General features: G+C 42.1%; 1 protein-coding gene across 3 annotated transcripts in view; it reads left to right on the plus strand.

The window, feature by feature from the left end:
* Positions 1-15252, plus strand: part of LOC129826357 (membrane-associated phosphatidylinositol transfer protein 2-like) — a 105709-nt gene that overhangs the window by 29120 nt on the left and 61337 nt on the right. The window contains exon 1 of one of the 3 annotated variants that reach the window (XM_055886991.1): positions 12140-12354. The exons of the other annotated variants lie outside the window; for them this stretch is intronic. The gene's annotated coding sequence lies outside the window, so the exon portion shown is untranslated. Of the gene's footprint in view, positions 1-12139; positions 12355-15252 lie in introns of those variants that run through there. 3 annotated transcript variants of the gene reach the window in all.

Below are 15252 nucleotides of genomic sequence, written 5' to 3' on the forward strand. Positions count from 1 at the left end.
ACCACAGACTGTCCAGGAGTTGGCGGATGCTTTAGTCCAGGTCTGGGAGGAGATGCCTCAGGAGACCATCCGCCACCTCATCAGGAGCATGCCCAGGCGTTGTAGGGAGGTCATACAGGCACGTGGAGGCCACACACACTACTGAGCCTCATTTTGACTTGTTTTAAGGACATTACATCAAAGTTGGATCAGCCTGTAGTGTGGTTTTCCACTTTAATTTTGAGTGTGACTCCAAATCCAGACCTCCATGGGTTGATAAATTTGATTTCCATTGATAATTTTTGTGTGATTTTGTTGTCAGCACATTCAACTATGTAAAGAAAAAAGTATTTAATAAGAATATTTCATTCATTCAGATCTAGGATGTGTTATTTTAGTGTTCCCTTTATTTTTTTGAGCAGGGTATATAACATACATACATACATACATACATACATACATACATACAGAACATGGTAATTTCTCACTTCTCACCAGATACCTCTGCAACCTTTTTGGCTGGGATAGGGGGAGGGGGGGGGGGGGGTTATGGAACCTGTAGATATCCCAGCTGAAAAGGTTGCAGAGGTATCTGGTGAGAATATACCATGTTCTGTCATGTCAAGCCTGCAGTTTATCTCTCTGTAGTGTTGTTGTGCCCTAACAGGTATTTTGTTTGGGAGGTGGGGGTGCAGTAAATTAAAAAAATTAGTCGTTTAGTGTCTCAAACCATTGGTGTGTGTTTTGTCTTGTCCGTCCTTGTAGAGGCATCTGTGCTTGTTTTGTGAGGTAGGTTCTTGTCAAATTTGCAGACAAATCCTTTGTGGGAGTGATGTGTCTTGTCCAATGGAGCTGTGTTATGTGGGGACATTCTGAAGGACTGGTGGGAGAGAGGTGATTAGCCCAGGGACTCAGGGGCCCACCATCTTCATCAGGGAAGTGCACAGCTATCAAAGCAGAAAAATGCAATTAGGCCTCGCTCAATTGAAGAAAAGACCTCAATCCCCTGGTAGATGCTGGATTGGCAAATCTAATCAGCAAGTGCTCTGCTCTAGTGATGCGCTGGTTGACTCATAACCCGCAGTCCCTGCGGTTATATCCGTGGGGCAAGCTGATTTAGGGTCATGAAATATTGTGTTGATGAAGGACGGGTGGCGGGCGGGTTGAATAAAGAGAAAACAATGCATTCAAAATCCATAATTGTACAATTCTTGTGCAATTCATATCTATAGGTTACAGTTAGATTTTTCTTTCATAATTGTTTATCTGCCGCACAAAATACACGCCAATTGCCAAATGCTTTTGGGAACTTGGGCAGAAAATTTTGATCCACTAAGGCAAAAAGGACAATGTCAGAGTTTGTTTGATTCATTCAGAGAAAAGCTGGGAAATAGAGAGTTGAAAATTAACCAGACCAGTAATGTAATGTTTAGGAAAGATTTTGTGAATTGTGAAAGAGGATGGTAGCAGTGGTTATATTATGTGTGATGATTGGGAAAGGGAAAGGGGGATACCTAGTCAGTTGTACAACTGAATGGATTCAACTGAAATGTGTCTTCCGCATTTAACCCAACCCCTCGTCGTTATGCAAATTTGACAATAACAAGATGGGACTTCAAAATGGCACGTCAACGGAATTGTACTGTTCAGATGGGATAAATGGAATAGTAGCCTAACTGAAATCTGGACACTGACTGTAGGTCTATAGCCTCTCACATAGCCTTAATATTAAAATAATTAAGCATTTCTTGCAGTAAAATTATACCCCAAATGTACAGTTTAAGTCGAACGTTTACATACACCATAGCCAAATACATTTATACTCAGTTTTTCACAATTCCTGACATTTATTCCTTGTAAAAATTCCCAGTCTTAGGTCAGTTAGGATCACCATTTTATTTTAAGAATGTGAAATGTCAGAATAATAGTAGAGAGAATGATTTATTTCAGTTTTTATTTCTTTCATCACATTCCCAGTGGGTCAGAAGTTTACATACACTCAATAAGTATTTGGTAGCATTGCCTTTAAATTGTTTAACTTGGGTCAAATGTTTCAGTTAGCCTTCCACAAGCTTCCCACAATAAGTTGGGTGAATTTTGGCCCATTCCTCCTGACAGAGCTGGTGTAACTGAGTCAGGTTTGTAGGCCTCCTTGCTCGCACATGCTTTTTCAGTTCTGCCCACAAATTGTCTATGGGATTGAGGTCAGGGCTTTGTGATGGCTACTCCAATACCTTGACTTTGTTGTCCTTAAGGCATTTTGCCACAACTTTGGAAGTATGCTTGGGGTCATTGTCCATTTGGAAGACCCATTTGCGACCAAGCTTTAGCTTCCTGACTGATGTCTTGAGATGTTGCTTCAATATATCCACATAATTTTCCTACCTCATGATGCCATCTATTTTGTGAAGTGCACTAGTTCCTCCTGCAGCAAAGCACCCCCACAACATGATGCTGCCACCCCCGTGCTTCACGGTTGGGATGGTGTTCTTCGGCTTGCAAGCCCCTCCCCCTTTTTCCTCCAAACATAACGATGATCATTATGGCCAAAGAGTTCTATTTTTGTTTCATCAGACCAGAGCACATTTCTCCAAACATTACGTTCTTTGTCCCCATGTGCAGTTGCAAAACGTAGTCTGGCTTTTTTATGGCGGTTTTGGAGCAGTGGCTTCTTCCTTGCTGAGCGGCCTTTCAGGTTATGTCGATATAGGACTCGTTTTACTGTGATATATATAGTTTTGTACCTGTTTCCTCCAGCATCTTCACAAGGTCCTTTGCTGTTGTTCTGGGAATGATTTGCACTTTTCACACCAAAGTACGTTCATCTTTAGGAGACAGAATGCGTCTCCTTCCTGAGCGGTATGACGGCTGCGTGGTCCCATGGTGTTTATACTTGCGTGCTATTGTTTGTACAGATGAACGTGATACCTTCAGGAGTTAGGAAATTGCTCCCAAGGATGAACCAGACTTGTGGAGGTCTACAATTTTTTTTCTGAGGTCTTGGCTGATTTCTTTTGATTTTCCCATGATGTCAAGCAAAGAGGTACTGAGTTTGAAGGTAGGCCTTAATACATCCACAGGTACACCTCCAATGAACTCAAATGATGTCAATTAGCCTATCAGAAGCTTCTAAAGCCGTGACATCATTTTCTGGAATTTTCCAAGCTGTTTAAAGGCACAGTCAACTTAGTGTATGTACACTACTGACCCACTGGAATTGTGATACAGTGAATTATAAGTGTAATAATCTGTCTGTAAACAATTGTTGGAAAAATTACTTGTGTCATGCACAAAGTAGATGTCCTAACCGACTTGCCAAAACTATAGTTTATAAACAAGAAATTTGTGAAGTGGTTGAAAAACACGTTTTTTTGACTCCAACCTAAGTGTTTGTAAACTTCTGACTTCAACTGTATTTAGACCTAGGTCTCTATTCAAAATGTTTAATATAATATAAATATACAGATTATACACCAGTCAAAATTTTGGACACACCTTCTCATTCAAGGGTTTTTATTTATTTTCTATATTGTAGAATAATAGTGAAGACATCAAAACGATGAAATAACACACACACATCATGTAGTAACCAAAAAAGTGTTAAACAAATCATAATATATTTTTATTTTAGTTTCTTCAAAGTAGCCACCCTTTGCCTTGATGACAGCTTTGCACACTCTTGGAATTCGCTCAACCAGCATCATGAGGTAGTCACCTGGAATGCTTTTCCCAACATGCTGAGCACTTGCTGGCTGCTTTTCCTTCACTCTGTGGTCCAACTCATCCCAAACCATCTCAATTGGGTTGAGGGCAGGTGATTGTGGAGGCCAGGTCATCTGATGCAGCACTCCATCACTCTCATTCTTGGTCAAATAGCTCTTACACAGTCTGGAGGTGTGTTTTGGGTCATTATCCTGTTGAAAAACAAATGATAGTTCCACTAAGCGCAAACCAGATGGGATGGTGTATCGCTGCAGAATGATGTGGTAGCCATGCTGGTTAAGTGTGCCTTGAGTTCTAAACAAATCACAGGCAGTGTCACCAGCAAAGCACCATCACACCTGGGAACCACGCGTGCGGAGATAATCCGTTCACCTACTCTGCGTCTCACAAAGACACAGCGGTTGGAACAAAAAATCTAAAATTTGGACTCATCAGACCAAAGGACAGATTTCCACCGTTCTAATTGCCATTGCTCGTGATTCTTCGCTGAAGCAAGTCTGTTCTTCTTTTTGGTGTCCTTTAGTAGTGGTTTCTTTGCAGCAAATTTACCATGAAGGCCTGATTCACACATTCTCCTCTGAACAGTTGATGGTGACATGTGTCTGTGAAGCATTTATTTGGTTCTGCAATTTCTGAGGCTGGTAACTCTAATGAACTTATCCTCTGCAGCAGAGGTAACTCTGGGGCTTCCTTTCCTGTGGCGGTCCTCATGACAGTCAGTTTCATCATAGCACTTGATGGTTTTTGCGACTGCACTTGAAGAAACTTTCAAAGTTCTTGAAATGTTCCGGATTGACTGACCTTCATGTCTGAAAGTAATGATGGACTGTCATTTCTCTTTGCTTATTTGAGCTTTTCTTGACATAATATGGACTTGGTATTTTACCAAATAGGGCTATCTTCTGTATACCACCCCTACCTTGGCGCAACTCAACTGATTGTCTCAAACGCATTAAGAAGGAAACAAATTCCACAAATGAACTTTTAACAAGGCACACCTGATAATTGAAATGCATTCCAGGTGACTACTTCATGATGCTAGTTGAGAGAATGCCAAGAGTGTGCAAAGCTGTCATCAAGGCAAAGGGTGGCTACTTTGAAGAATCTCAAATATAGCATTTATTTTGATTTTGTTAACACTTTTGTTGTTACTACAGGATTTCATATGTGTTATTTCATAGTTTTGATGTCTTCACTATTATTCTACAATGTAGAAAATAGTAAAAATAATGAAAACCCCCAGGTGTATCCAAACGTTTGACTGGTACTGTAAGTGTTCAGACCTTTTGCTATTAGACGAAATTGAGGTCAGGTGCATCCTGTAGCTATTGATCATCCTTGAGATGTTTCTACAACTTGATTGGAGTACACTTGTGATAAATTCAATTGATTGGACCTGATTTGGAAAGGCACACACCTGTCTATATAAGGTCCCACAGATGACAGTGCATGTCAGAGCAAAAACCAAGCCATGAGGTCGAAGGAATTGTCCCTTGAGCTCCGAGACAGTATTGTGTCGAGGCACAGATCTGGGGAAGTGTACCGAAAAATGTCTGTAGCATTGAAGTTCCCCAAGAACACAGTGGCCTCCATCATTCTTAAATGGAAGAAGTTTGGAACCACCAAGACTCTTCCTAGAGCTGGCCGCCAAACTGAGCAATCGGGGGAGAAGGCCCTTGGTCAGGGAGGTGACCAAGAACCCGATGGTCACTCTGACAAAGCTCCAGAGTTCCTCTGTGGAGATGGGGGAACTTTCGAGAAGGACACCCATCTCTGCAGCACTCAGGTCAGGAGGAATCTTGGCACCATCCGTACTCTGTCTTTCGGGAAAGATGAATGGAGCAAAGTACAGAGAGATCCTTGATGAAGACCTGCTCTAGAGCGCTCAGGTCCTCAGATTGGGGTGAAGGTTCACCTTCTAACAGGACAATGACCCTAATCACACAGCCAAGAAATCGCAGGAGTAGCTTCGGGACATGTCTCTGAATGTCCTTGAGTGGCCCAGCCAGAACCCGGACTTGAACCCGATCGAACATCTCTGCCGATGTGCCAAGCTTGGAGCGTCATACCCTAGAAGACTCAAGGCTGTAATCGCTGCCAAAGGTGCTTCAACAAAGTACTGAGTAAAGGGTCTGAATACTTATGTAAGTGTGATATTTATGTTTTTATTTTTAATTAATTTGCAAAAATATCTGAACCTGTTTTTGCTTTGTCCTTTTGGGGTATTGTGTGTAGATTGATGAGGGGAAAAAACAATTTAATACATTTTAGAATAAGGCTGTAACGTAACAAAATGTAGAAAAAGTCAAGGGGTCTGAATACTTTGCAAATGCACATTAAAATACAAAAACACAGTCATGGTAAACACACACATAAAACATCACAAATCACCCAGAAACAATACAAACAATACAACAACAAAAATAATGTGTGTGTTCAAGTGTGTGTGTGTCCCCTCACAGTCCCTGTTGTTTTTAAAGGTAATTTTGCTGTTTGCAGGGAGTTCCATGTAATCATGGCTCTGTATAAAACTGTGCATGTACGTGAATTCATTTTGGACTTGGACTATGTAGAGACTCGTTGTGGCATGTCTTGTGGGTTATGAATGGGTGTCTGTGCTGAATGTTATTTGATCATGCAGATAATCTGGAATTTCGTAGCAGTAATATTTCTCATAAAAACTAGGAGAAGCAGTTAATCCCTCGTCAACCCTCAACCAGGAAAGACTGGAATGCATGTTGTTGATGTTAGTTCTGTATATGCATGATGCAGCCTGGATAATAAGTGAACTTAAATGAACTGTGCCATTAGGATTGTTTAGGCCTAATCTTTGTGCAGGTGAACAGTCTTATAGCCTACACTCATGGTTTCTATTCAGAGCAAGACTGTGATTATGTATAGGCCTTTGTCAACATGCCAAGACTTTTCTAACTAGATCTAAAATTGTTTTCTATATCAATAAATTGCTTTGCTCGTCTCCTGAAGAGACCATAAATAACCAAGTAGAGATAAGTACTCATTCTGTTCAGTGTTCCGTGGTTGACTTTAAGCGGATGGATGAGTGTGCTAGCCTATTGCATAAGCAGCCAGTGGGTTGTTGTGGTGCTGCTGCTGTGTTTGGTGCAGCTATGCCGCTCCAGAGCCTGGGAGCCCAGTGAGAGGAGCAGCGGTTTTTAATAGCCCTGAATAGTGGCACACTGTGGGGAGCTCTGAGCTCAAATATTTAAAAAACTAAGAAGTAAAAGAGGCAATGCAGCCCCTCATCTCTATAAATAAACTATCATCCACCCTTCTCACCCATCCCTCCCTCTCTCTTTCTCTCTCTCTCGCTCTGACGTTGGTCTTGGCGTCGCAGCCTGATGTGCGCTCCTCTGTCTTTCTCCTTTTCTTCCTTCTTCTCTCTCTTTATCCCCCTTCTTATCTGTCTCCTTCCTTTGTCTTGTCTGCTCTCTCTCTCTTTGTCAGTATAATCTATTAATTTCTTCTGTTGCACACATCTTTTTCTCCCTCGTTCTCTCCCTCTGTCCCCATTGCACTCTCCTTCTCTCAAATACTTTTTTTTCCAGTTCCAGCGCAGGAGAATTTGGGACACTATGGACTATGTTCTTTTCAGAGACTGAATACAAGAAGTTTGGGCTTCGTACGTTTACTCCAGTGCGACAGCGCTTTCCACTCACAGTTAAGACTTTCAACAGCACATATTGCACTATTCTGCAACAGTTATGCAAAAAGTTAAAATTATCAAATGCACTGTAATAGCTCCATTACCTGACAGCATAGTGTAATGACTGGCTGCCAGTGGGTACTGTCAGGGTTTGCCTTAAGGTGGCTCTCCTCTCTTTCCTCTTCCAGGTGGTGCTGGAGGACAGCCAAACTAACATGAGTGTTCGTTCCGCTTCACCTTCACATGCTTTTTTCTCTCTGTTTGTGTCTCTTTGTCATGCCCTGACCATAGAGAGCTGTTTATTCTCTATGTTGGTTGGGGCGTGACAGTGACTAGGGTGGGTTATCTAGGTGATTAATGATCTATGTTGGCCTGGTATGGTTCCCAATCAGAGGCAGCTATTTATCGTTGTCTCTGATTGGGGATCATATTTAGGTAGCCATTTCCCCATTGTGCTTTGTGGGATCTTGCCTAGGTATAGTTGCCTGCGAGCACTACATTGAGCTTTACGTTTTGTTTAACGCTTTATTGTTTTTTCTTTGAGTTTCTTTTCCTAATAAAGAGGATGGAAACATACCACGCTGCATCTTGGTCCACTCCTTATAACGATCGTGACACTCTTTGTCCTGATTGTTAACATGTGAAGTAGTCTAGGATAACCTGTCTGTTTTATGTGCTTACTACGTGTACCAGTGGATGGGATCTATTTGTTTGAAATATATCATTTATGGTGTGGTATGATATAGAGACAGCGTAAATAAGTAGTGAAGGAATTTCCTACATTCAATTATAGCTTCTTTTTTCAGATAAAGACTTCACAGGGCAGACTTTCCAACAAGTTGCATAATCACTAATCTTGGTTAACCCAGATCTAAAATCTAACGTAATTGGTCAGCTGCTCATTTAAGTTTTGGGTCCATACATGTTAAGAGAAGAGATGAATAGATGCTAGAACAAGGAACCCGGAATGAGGAGCTCCACCCTCTGGCTTTGCAAGTTACTGGGCAAGTCTATGGGCCGAATGTCTTCTCCCCCTTCCGAAATTCGAAGATGCTATACACCTGTGAAATCGGGATCTGTCCAAATAACCGGTGATAAAACCCAAGCACCGGAACTATTGCTGCTCGTTAGCTATCGGTGCCCATAGTGTAAAGACAGATCTATGGACCATTTATGTTGACGTAGTCTGCCCACAAGAGATTACAAAATCACAATAACATCAATCACGTTTTCGGGATCATCAATAGAACACCAATGTAGTTATGGTCGTCTGACTCATACTGCGCCTCTGTCTTCCATTTGATTTTTTTCGAGAACTAGACACGACAACAGTGCAGACAGTTATATATACCTATGAAGTAGGATGCTTTCCATGCAGCTACAAATGAAGCGTGTTTTGCACTGTGTTCATGAGAGAGATGTTGTGTAGTCCCCATGGGACGTCTAATGGTTAAGATTTGTAGTCTTTATGTTGTACAACAAATAGGCCTACAAGTAGGGTTCTATTTGTGAAGTTATTCCCATGTTATAACACACAGTCAGAGGAAAGTTGCATTGTGTGGATATACAGTATGTGGACTACACTGTGAGACCAAGACAATGAGCATAGAGCATAGAGGAATGAGCATAGAGGAATGTTATAGAGGAATGTTAGAATCATACTATATACAGTCACACAACATAGAAACAAGAGGGATTACATGGAAATGAAATGGAACTGATTAACTTTGAGGAAGAAGGGGAAGATATATCAAGTGAGAGGGAATAAAGAAAGAGGCAGGCTCTGGCAGGGTCTGGTTTCCACTTTCCTCTTCACTCTGACTGCATCCCAGCAGCCAATCATGGCAGAGCCTTCTATGTCTCCATAGTAACCTCCTGTTGAAGCAGTGACTTAGAGGATAGAAACTGAGTTTAGGGGCTCAATGTAGAGGAGAAGAGCAATACTTTCTGCCCTTTCAAAAACATTAGTCAAAAATCAAACAAAATATGCACAATGTTGTCTCTCTTCACCTCCTACATTGTCTGTATGTTATTAGAGTTGATTGCCAGGCCACAGCAGCAATATCAATAACAAGATGTATTAGGCTATTGGTGGTAGAGGACCTCAACTCAAGGCAACGATGAATACATGAGACAACTGGGGTAATTGAATGAATTCATACATGAAAGAATATGTAGAATATTTTTTCTTGACTGCATTATAAAGCCCATTACACATCTAACACCAATAGTCAGACCTGCTTAGCCGGTTCAGGTTCCCTTTTTTATTATGCCCTCAAACAAAGATTCATTGAGGTCTTTCAAAGTTCTTTGTATGCCTTCATGGTATGCTGTTTTTAAGTGAAAATGCCATGATGTACTGCTAAATGCCTCGAAGATGTGTTTGGAACTTTCACCTGTGGAGAGGAATGAGGAAGAGTATGGACGAGGCTGGGGTATGAAATTACAGGCTTAAAATACAGCTCTTTTTAAAAGCGTTTTTGACATGGGTACAGGGAAGCATCCGCATGACGAGATCTAGTCTGATTGGTCTTGGGCACTGCTCTAATCAGCAGTGTGATTTCCCTGCCCTTTACTTTGTCCAAGCAGGTGCACTGTCAGTGGTGGAAGCGTTCTCAGTAATAAGCCCCATGACAATGGAACCCTGCTGAGTTTGCCTTTCATCAGCATCAAGTTGGGGCTGCATTTCTTGGATGGACAGATGATGACATAAGCGGGATTATTGAGGAGGGGTGGGGGGGGCAGCAGGGATGTTTTTCCCTTCCGTCTTTGAGTTACGTAAGGCTGTTCTCTGTTACGCAGTTCATTCCAGCTCTTCGATTAAGCTACCCGGACAGAATTTCACCTATGGGAGTTTTCATACTACCTCAACACTTACCTGATTTGCACACAAGGTCACCTCATCTCATCCAGTGTTTCAGAGCAGGAAGGGGAGGACCATCTTCCTCAGTGAATTTCATACAAATATAACTTTTTACATAAAACTATACAAAATATATTCACGTTACCAACTAATTGATTCAAACACACTGTTCTGCAATCAATGTCTACAGTACCCTAGGGCTGGGTGGTATACCATATTTTACAATATATCGGTATTGATGCACGGACCGGTTTGGGTTTTTACTTTACCTTCTATAATGGTATTTGAATGTTTGGTTTGTTAAATGTGTGTAACGTCCATTTTTATAGTTTTCTAAGCTAATTGAGTCATCTCTCCGCTCAATCTCTCTCCATATCGCTTTCCACACAGATGTAGCCCCGCCCCCTGTAACTCAAGGAGGCAATTTTTAACCCTCGACACTTGTTCAGTCTCTGCATGGTCAACGCAGCACATGCAACAGTGTTGATGACAACGATGCTGTTTTCACTTTGCTTCTCAATATATAAATCCACTAGCGTTCTATAATAACACTATTAGTTTGTGTTTCTTACATCTGCAAAAAGCTAGTTTTCTTTTCTTAGTAAATTGGGCCTAAATCTTGTTAGCCGCTAATGCTAATAGCTAGCTCACTAATAAATTCAGAGCAAACATAACTAGTTATACAGCCTGATAATACCAGTGATAGTGTAGACCTACATCTGATTGTTTTTTGTGCAACAGTATCTTCTAAATCAAAGTAATACGCAATGCCAGAATATGTTAGCTATATGAAGTAGCTAAGAGAAACCATTCAATTTACCCAAAGATTATAGGGTTCCCTGGGAAACACTTGTCAACACTTTGGTTCCTACCCTGTCACAATAACTCCTCCCTGACTTTTTAATTTGTTGTCACGTCAAACACTGTATTCAAAGTGCCCATTATTATATTCTAACTATAGAATTAGAATAATCATTCTATTTCCATGATCCCAACCCAAGTGTTTTGCTCTAAATCACAAGTCAAATCGCAATTACAACATTTGGTTAAACACAAGGCCTAGATTTGTTTTCCCATATTGTGCACCCCTACATGGCAGTGTGGAATTTACCTCAAATAAGTACAGGAAATGCAGAAATTGATGAAAATGCAGATTTGTTTTTTTTGGTCTGAGTTGGAATTGAACAGTATAAAACAATCAGAATAGAGAAAGGTTAATTGAAATCACTTAGAATGTACAATATGTGTTGCCAAACTAGGGTCACGCACTACTCCTAAAGCACATTTAGAACTTTTATTACTCAGAAACATGAGAAGAAATAAGAAACGTCCACACTGCTCTTGCTAGTATCACTGCTCTTTATTTTAGCTATCTTTAATCAATGCATGCACTTTAATTAACATATTTGTACTATGTGGCCTGGCAGTGGGATACTGGGAGCTGCGGTCCACAATAACTAATCACTGAGGTCTAATTATAAAAGGTTATCCCCTTCCTCCATTGTAGGACAATTAGTCCTGCCTTACACCCCTCTACTTCTTCACCCCCTGATGTTTACAGCCATTCTGCATCTAATTGAACAGAATAAGGTGTGTTTTACATTAGAGTACTATAGTGGATAGCTGGTTTAGCAACAGGATTTGATTTGCTGTGAGAGATCATGGTTGGTGGATAATTTACAACCTGCTTGTTGCTCAACTTGAGCTGCATTTCATGGAAGCTTTCAGAAGCTTAACACATACATACAATTGTAGCAGTATCAATATCCAGCTCTGTTTCTTTCTTTTGTCTCTATGTAAACCAGACTCATTTTTCGAAGCAGGCCTGACTTGTTGGGTAGGAGGAGGAGGAGGTACATGATGGAAGAGATGCTCCGTGGGAGTAGAGTATTTTTATCTCTCCTCGTAGCGGAATAATGAGAAGAGGACCAGGCCAGGGCAGGTTGTGCTGTGAATCCCTCCTGCTCAGCTTGTGGAGGGCATGGGGAGGCGATGACTGACTGCTCCATGGCACACCGTCTGGACCATGGGAGGCTGCCCTGTGGGAAAGGCAAGAGCCTGGCCCCTGGGCTGCCATGGGTGTTAAATATTCATTAATTTTCCTACTTGGATCTTTCTAGTCAAGGTATGTCCACATGTCTGTTTTCCTCCTAAATGTTCATAGGAGATCGGTACTGCAGGTAGCCTAGAGGTTAAGACCATTGGGCTAGTAACCATAAGGTCGCTGGTTCGAATGCCTGAACCGACTAGGTGAAATAAATCTGTCGATGTGCTCTTGAGCAAGGCACTTAACCCTAATTGCTCCTGTAAATCGCTCTGGATAAGAGAGTGCTAATTGACAAAAAATGTAAAATGGTCATGGGAGGCAGATGGCAATACTGGCAATTCTTACCACGAGTCACACAGACGAGACTGTATTGTCCTAAGCCCTTTGCCATTTTAACAGGATTGGGAGATAAGCCCACAGAGCCACTAATGGGGTTCTTACTATACACTGAGCTGTGTTTGGAGTGGTTGTCATGGCGTTGCTCTTGCAACGTCAAGGCGACTGTGAAAGTGATCTGTGGTATTTTAGGCTGACTCGGGCACAACATTTTACACTTGTATTTAAAGGGATTTTATTAATGGCACGTCATGAGGGAACCGCCTTGCCGCCTTACGTCGTTGTGACGATGGCCAGCACCAGCTGTTCCACGCGGCTCCCTCTACAGTTTGTTAGATGTGTTTACATGTACAGTAATTGTTGTGTTCACTATGATAAGAATTATGTGAAGAGAGAGGTCAATGCTGAAACATTTGTTTTGTATTATTTAGATTGTTTTAATCATAGCTTTTCTTGCTATTACATGAATATCCCTTCCCTAGTAGGTCTATTCCTCTGTGGGAGTTGATGGTTGTTTGATGATACCATGGAATAGCCACAGAGCAGCACTACCTGGAAAAGATTAGTGGGGTGTAGTAGAGGTTGTTTAAGGGGAACTGTGTTATGCGGCACTGAGATAGAGATGGTTCTGGCATTAGATTTTGTGCTTTACTGTGCCACAATCCCGTATTAGTGGGAGAATGTCACGTGTGTGTGTGTGTGTGTGTGTGTGTGTGTGTGTGTGTGTGCTGTTACCCAACTGTCAGGATGCGTAGATGGTTTTGTGTTTACTGGACCTGTCCTGCTGATTCCAGTAGGGCTACTAAGCATGTTATGTGAGGCTTAGGCCCAGGATCTCTGAGTCACTCTGGAACCATGGAACGTTAGATTTTCTCATTCTTAAAGAGGTGTTAAGCTCTCACAAAGTGCCCCAAGCACAAGTGTAGTTAAACATAGAACCTTCTCAGGAGTGTGTTCTGAATGACCTCCCTGGGCCTCAGGGACCCTAGCAGACACTGAGGTTGTATCAGTCTCATTGCAAACGCAGCCTGTGCTCTTCAAAGTCTAACATCTTAAAGAAAGATACAGATCTGAAACCAGCACAAATAAAAATGTTACATTAGATGTTACTCCCTTGCTGCTGGCCACCACTATTCAACTATCCGATGACACATGCCCAGCCACAGTGGTACAGTTAGCCTAGTTTGAGTAGAGCAATCACAGCCCCTTAGATTAGTGCTGTGGGGCCGCTGTGTGCTGCTATTACGTCACTACCCAGGGTGTAGCAGAGACTGTATTTTTAGACATGAATGGGCATATTCTACCAATGTACAGTGTCAAGCACTCTGCTTGCGTATGCTAGGATTATTATGACCATTCTATTTTTAGACCTTGTGTGTGTGAGTTAGGGGGGGGCGGTCAAGCATTGTGCCAGCGGTTTATGTGAAGGTTGCTAGTGTACATGAGTGAGAGGTATCTGCATAACCGCCAATTTATTCTAGTTGGGGAAAGATTACAGTGTGTTCTGTTATGACATTTTCTGGGTAGCATCTGAGCAGGAAACTCCCAACACAAAATGTTCGGGGAAACTACTAATCCATTATCAGAAAGATGATGGTCGTCAGTTGAGGAACAGTGCTGATTTACACTGTTCAGTAGAAAAGACTAGGCCTAAGCAGAGGAACTAAAGTAAATCCCTGTTTGATGGGGAGGTTTTCTAGGATGCTGCTCTCTGTTTTCCTTCAGTACCTGTGTCAGTCAACCATCAGTGCACCAGGCCAGACAATCTCTCTCTCTCCAGCTTGAGTGTTTAACAAGTGCACAGAAAGGTTTTTAGAGAAGTTTAAATCAATCAATAAATCAAATGTATTTATAAGCCCTTTTTACCTCAGCCGATGTCACAAAGTGCTATACAGAAACCCAGCCTAAAACCCCAAACAGCAAGCAATGCAGATGTAGAAGCAGGGTGGCTAGGAAAAACTCCCTAGAAAGGCAGGAACCTAGGAAGAAACCTAGAGAGGAACCAGGCTCTGAGGGGTGGCCAGTCCTCTTCTGGCTGTGCCGGGTGGAGATTATAACAGTACATGACTAAGATGTTCAAACGTTCATAGATGACCAGCAGGGTCAAATAATAATAATCACAGTGGTTGTAGAGGGTGCAACAGGTCAGCACTTCAGGAGTAAAGGTCAGTTAGCTTTTCATAGCCGATCAATCAGAGTTAGAGACAGTAGGTGCGGTAGAGAGAGCGAGAGAGTCGAAAACAGCAGGTCCGGGACAAGGTAGCACGTCTGTTGATCAGGTCAGGGTTCCATAGCCGCAAGCAGAAACTGGAGCAGCAGCACGACCAGGTGGAGTGGTGACAAGCAAGGAGTCATCAGGCCAGATAGTTCTGAGGCATGGTCCTAGGGCTCAGGTCCTCCGAGAGAAGAGAGAAAAGAGAAAAGAGAGAGAGTTAGAGGGAGCATACTTAAATTCACACTGGACACTGGATAAGACAGGAGAAATACTCCAGATATAACAGATTGATCCTAGCCCCCCAACACACAAACTACTGCAGCATAAATACTGGAGGCTGAGACAGGAGGGGTCGGGAGACACTGTGGCCCCGTCCGACAATAACCCCGGACAAGGCCAACTAGGCAGAATATAACCCCAGCCAC

The sequence above is a fragment of the Salvelinus fontinalis genome, chromosome 28 (genome assembly GCF_029448725.1).
Source record: "Salvelinus fontinalis isolate EN_2023a chromosome 28, ASM2944872v1, whole genome shotgun sequence".
NCBI classification, from domain to species: Eukaryota; Metazoa; Chordata; class Actinopteri; order Salmoniformes; family Salmonidae; genus Salvelinus; species Salvelinus fontinalis.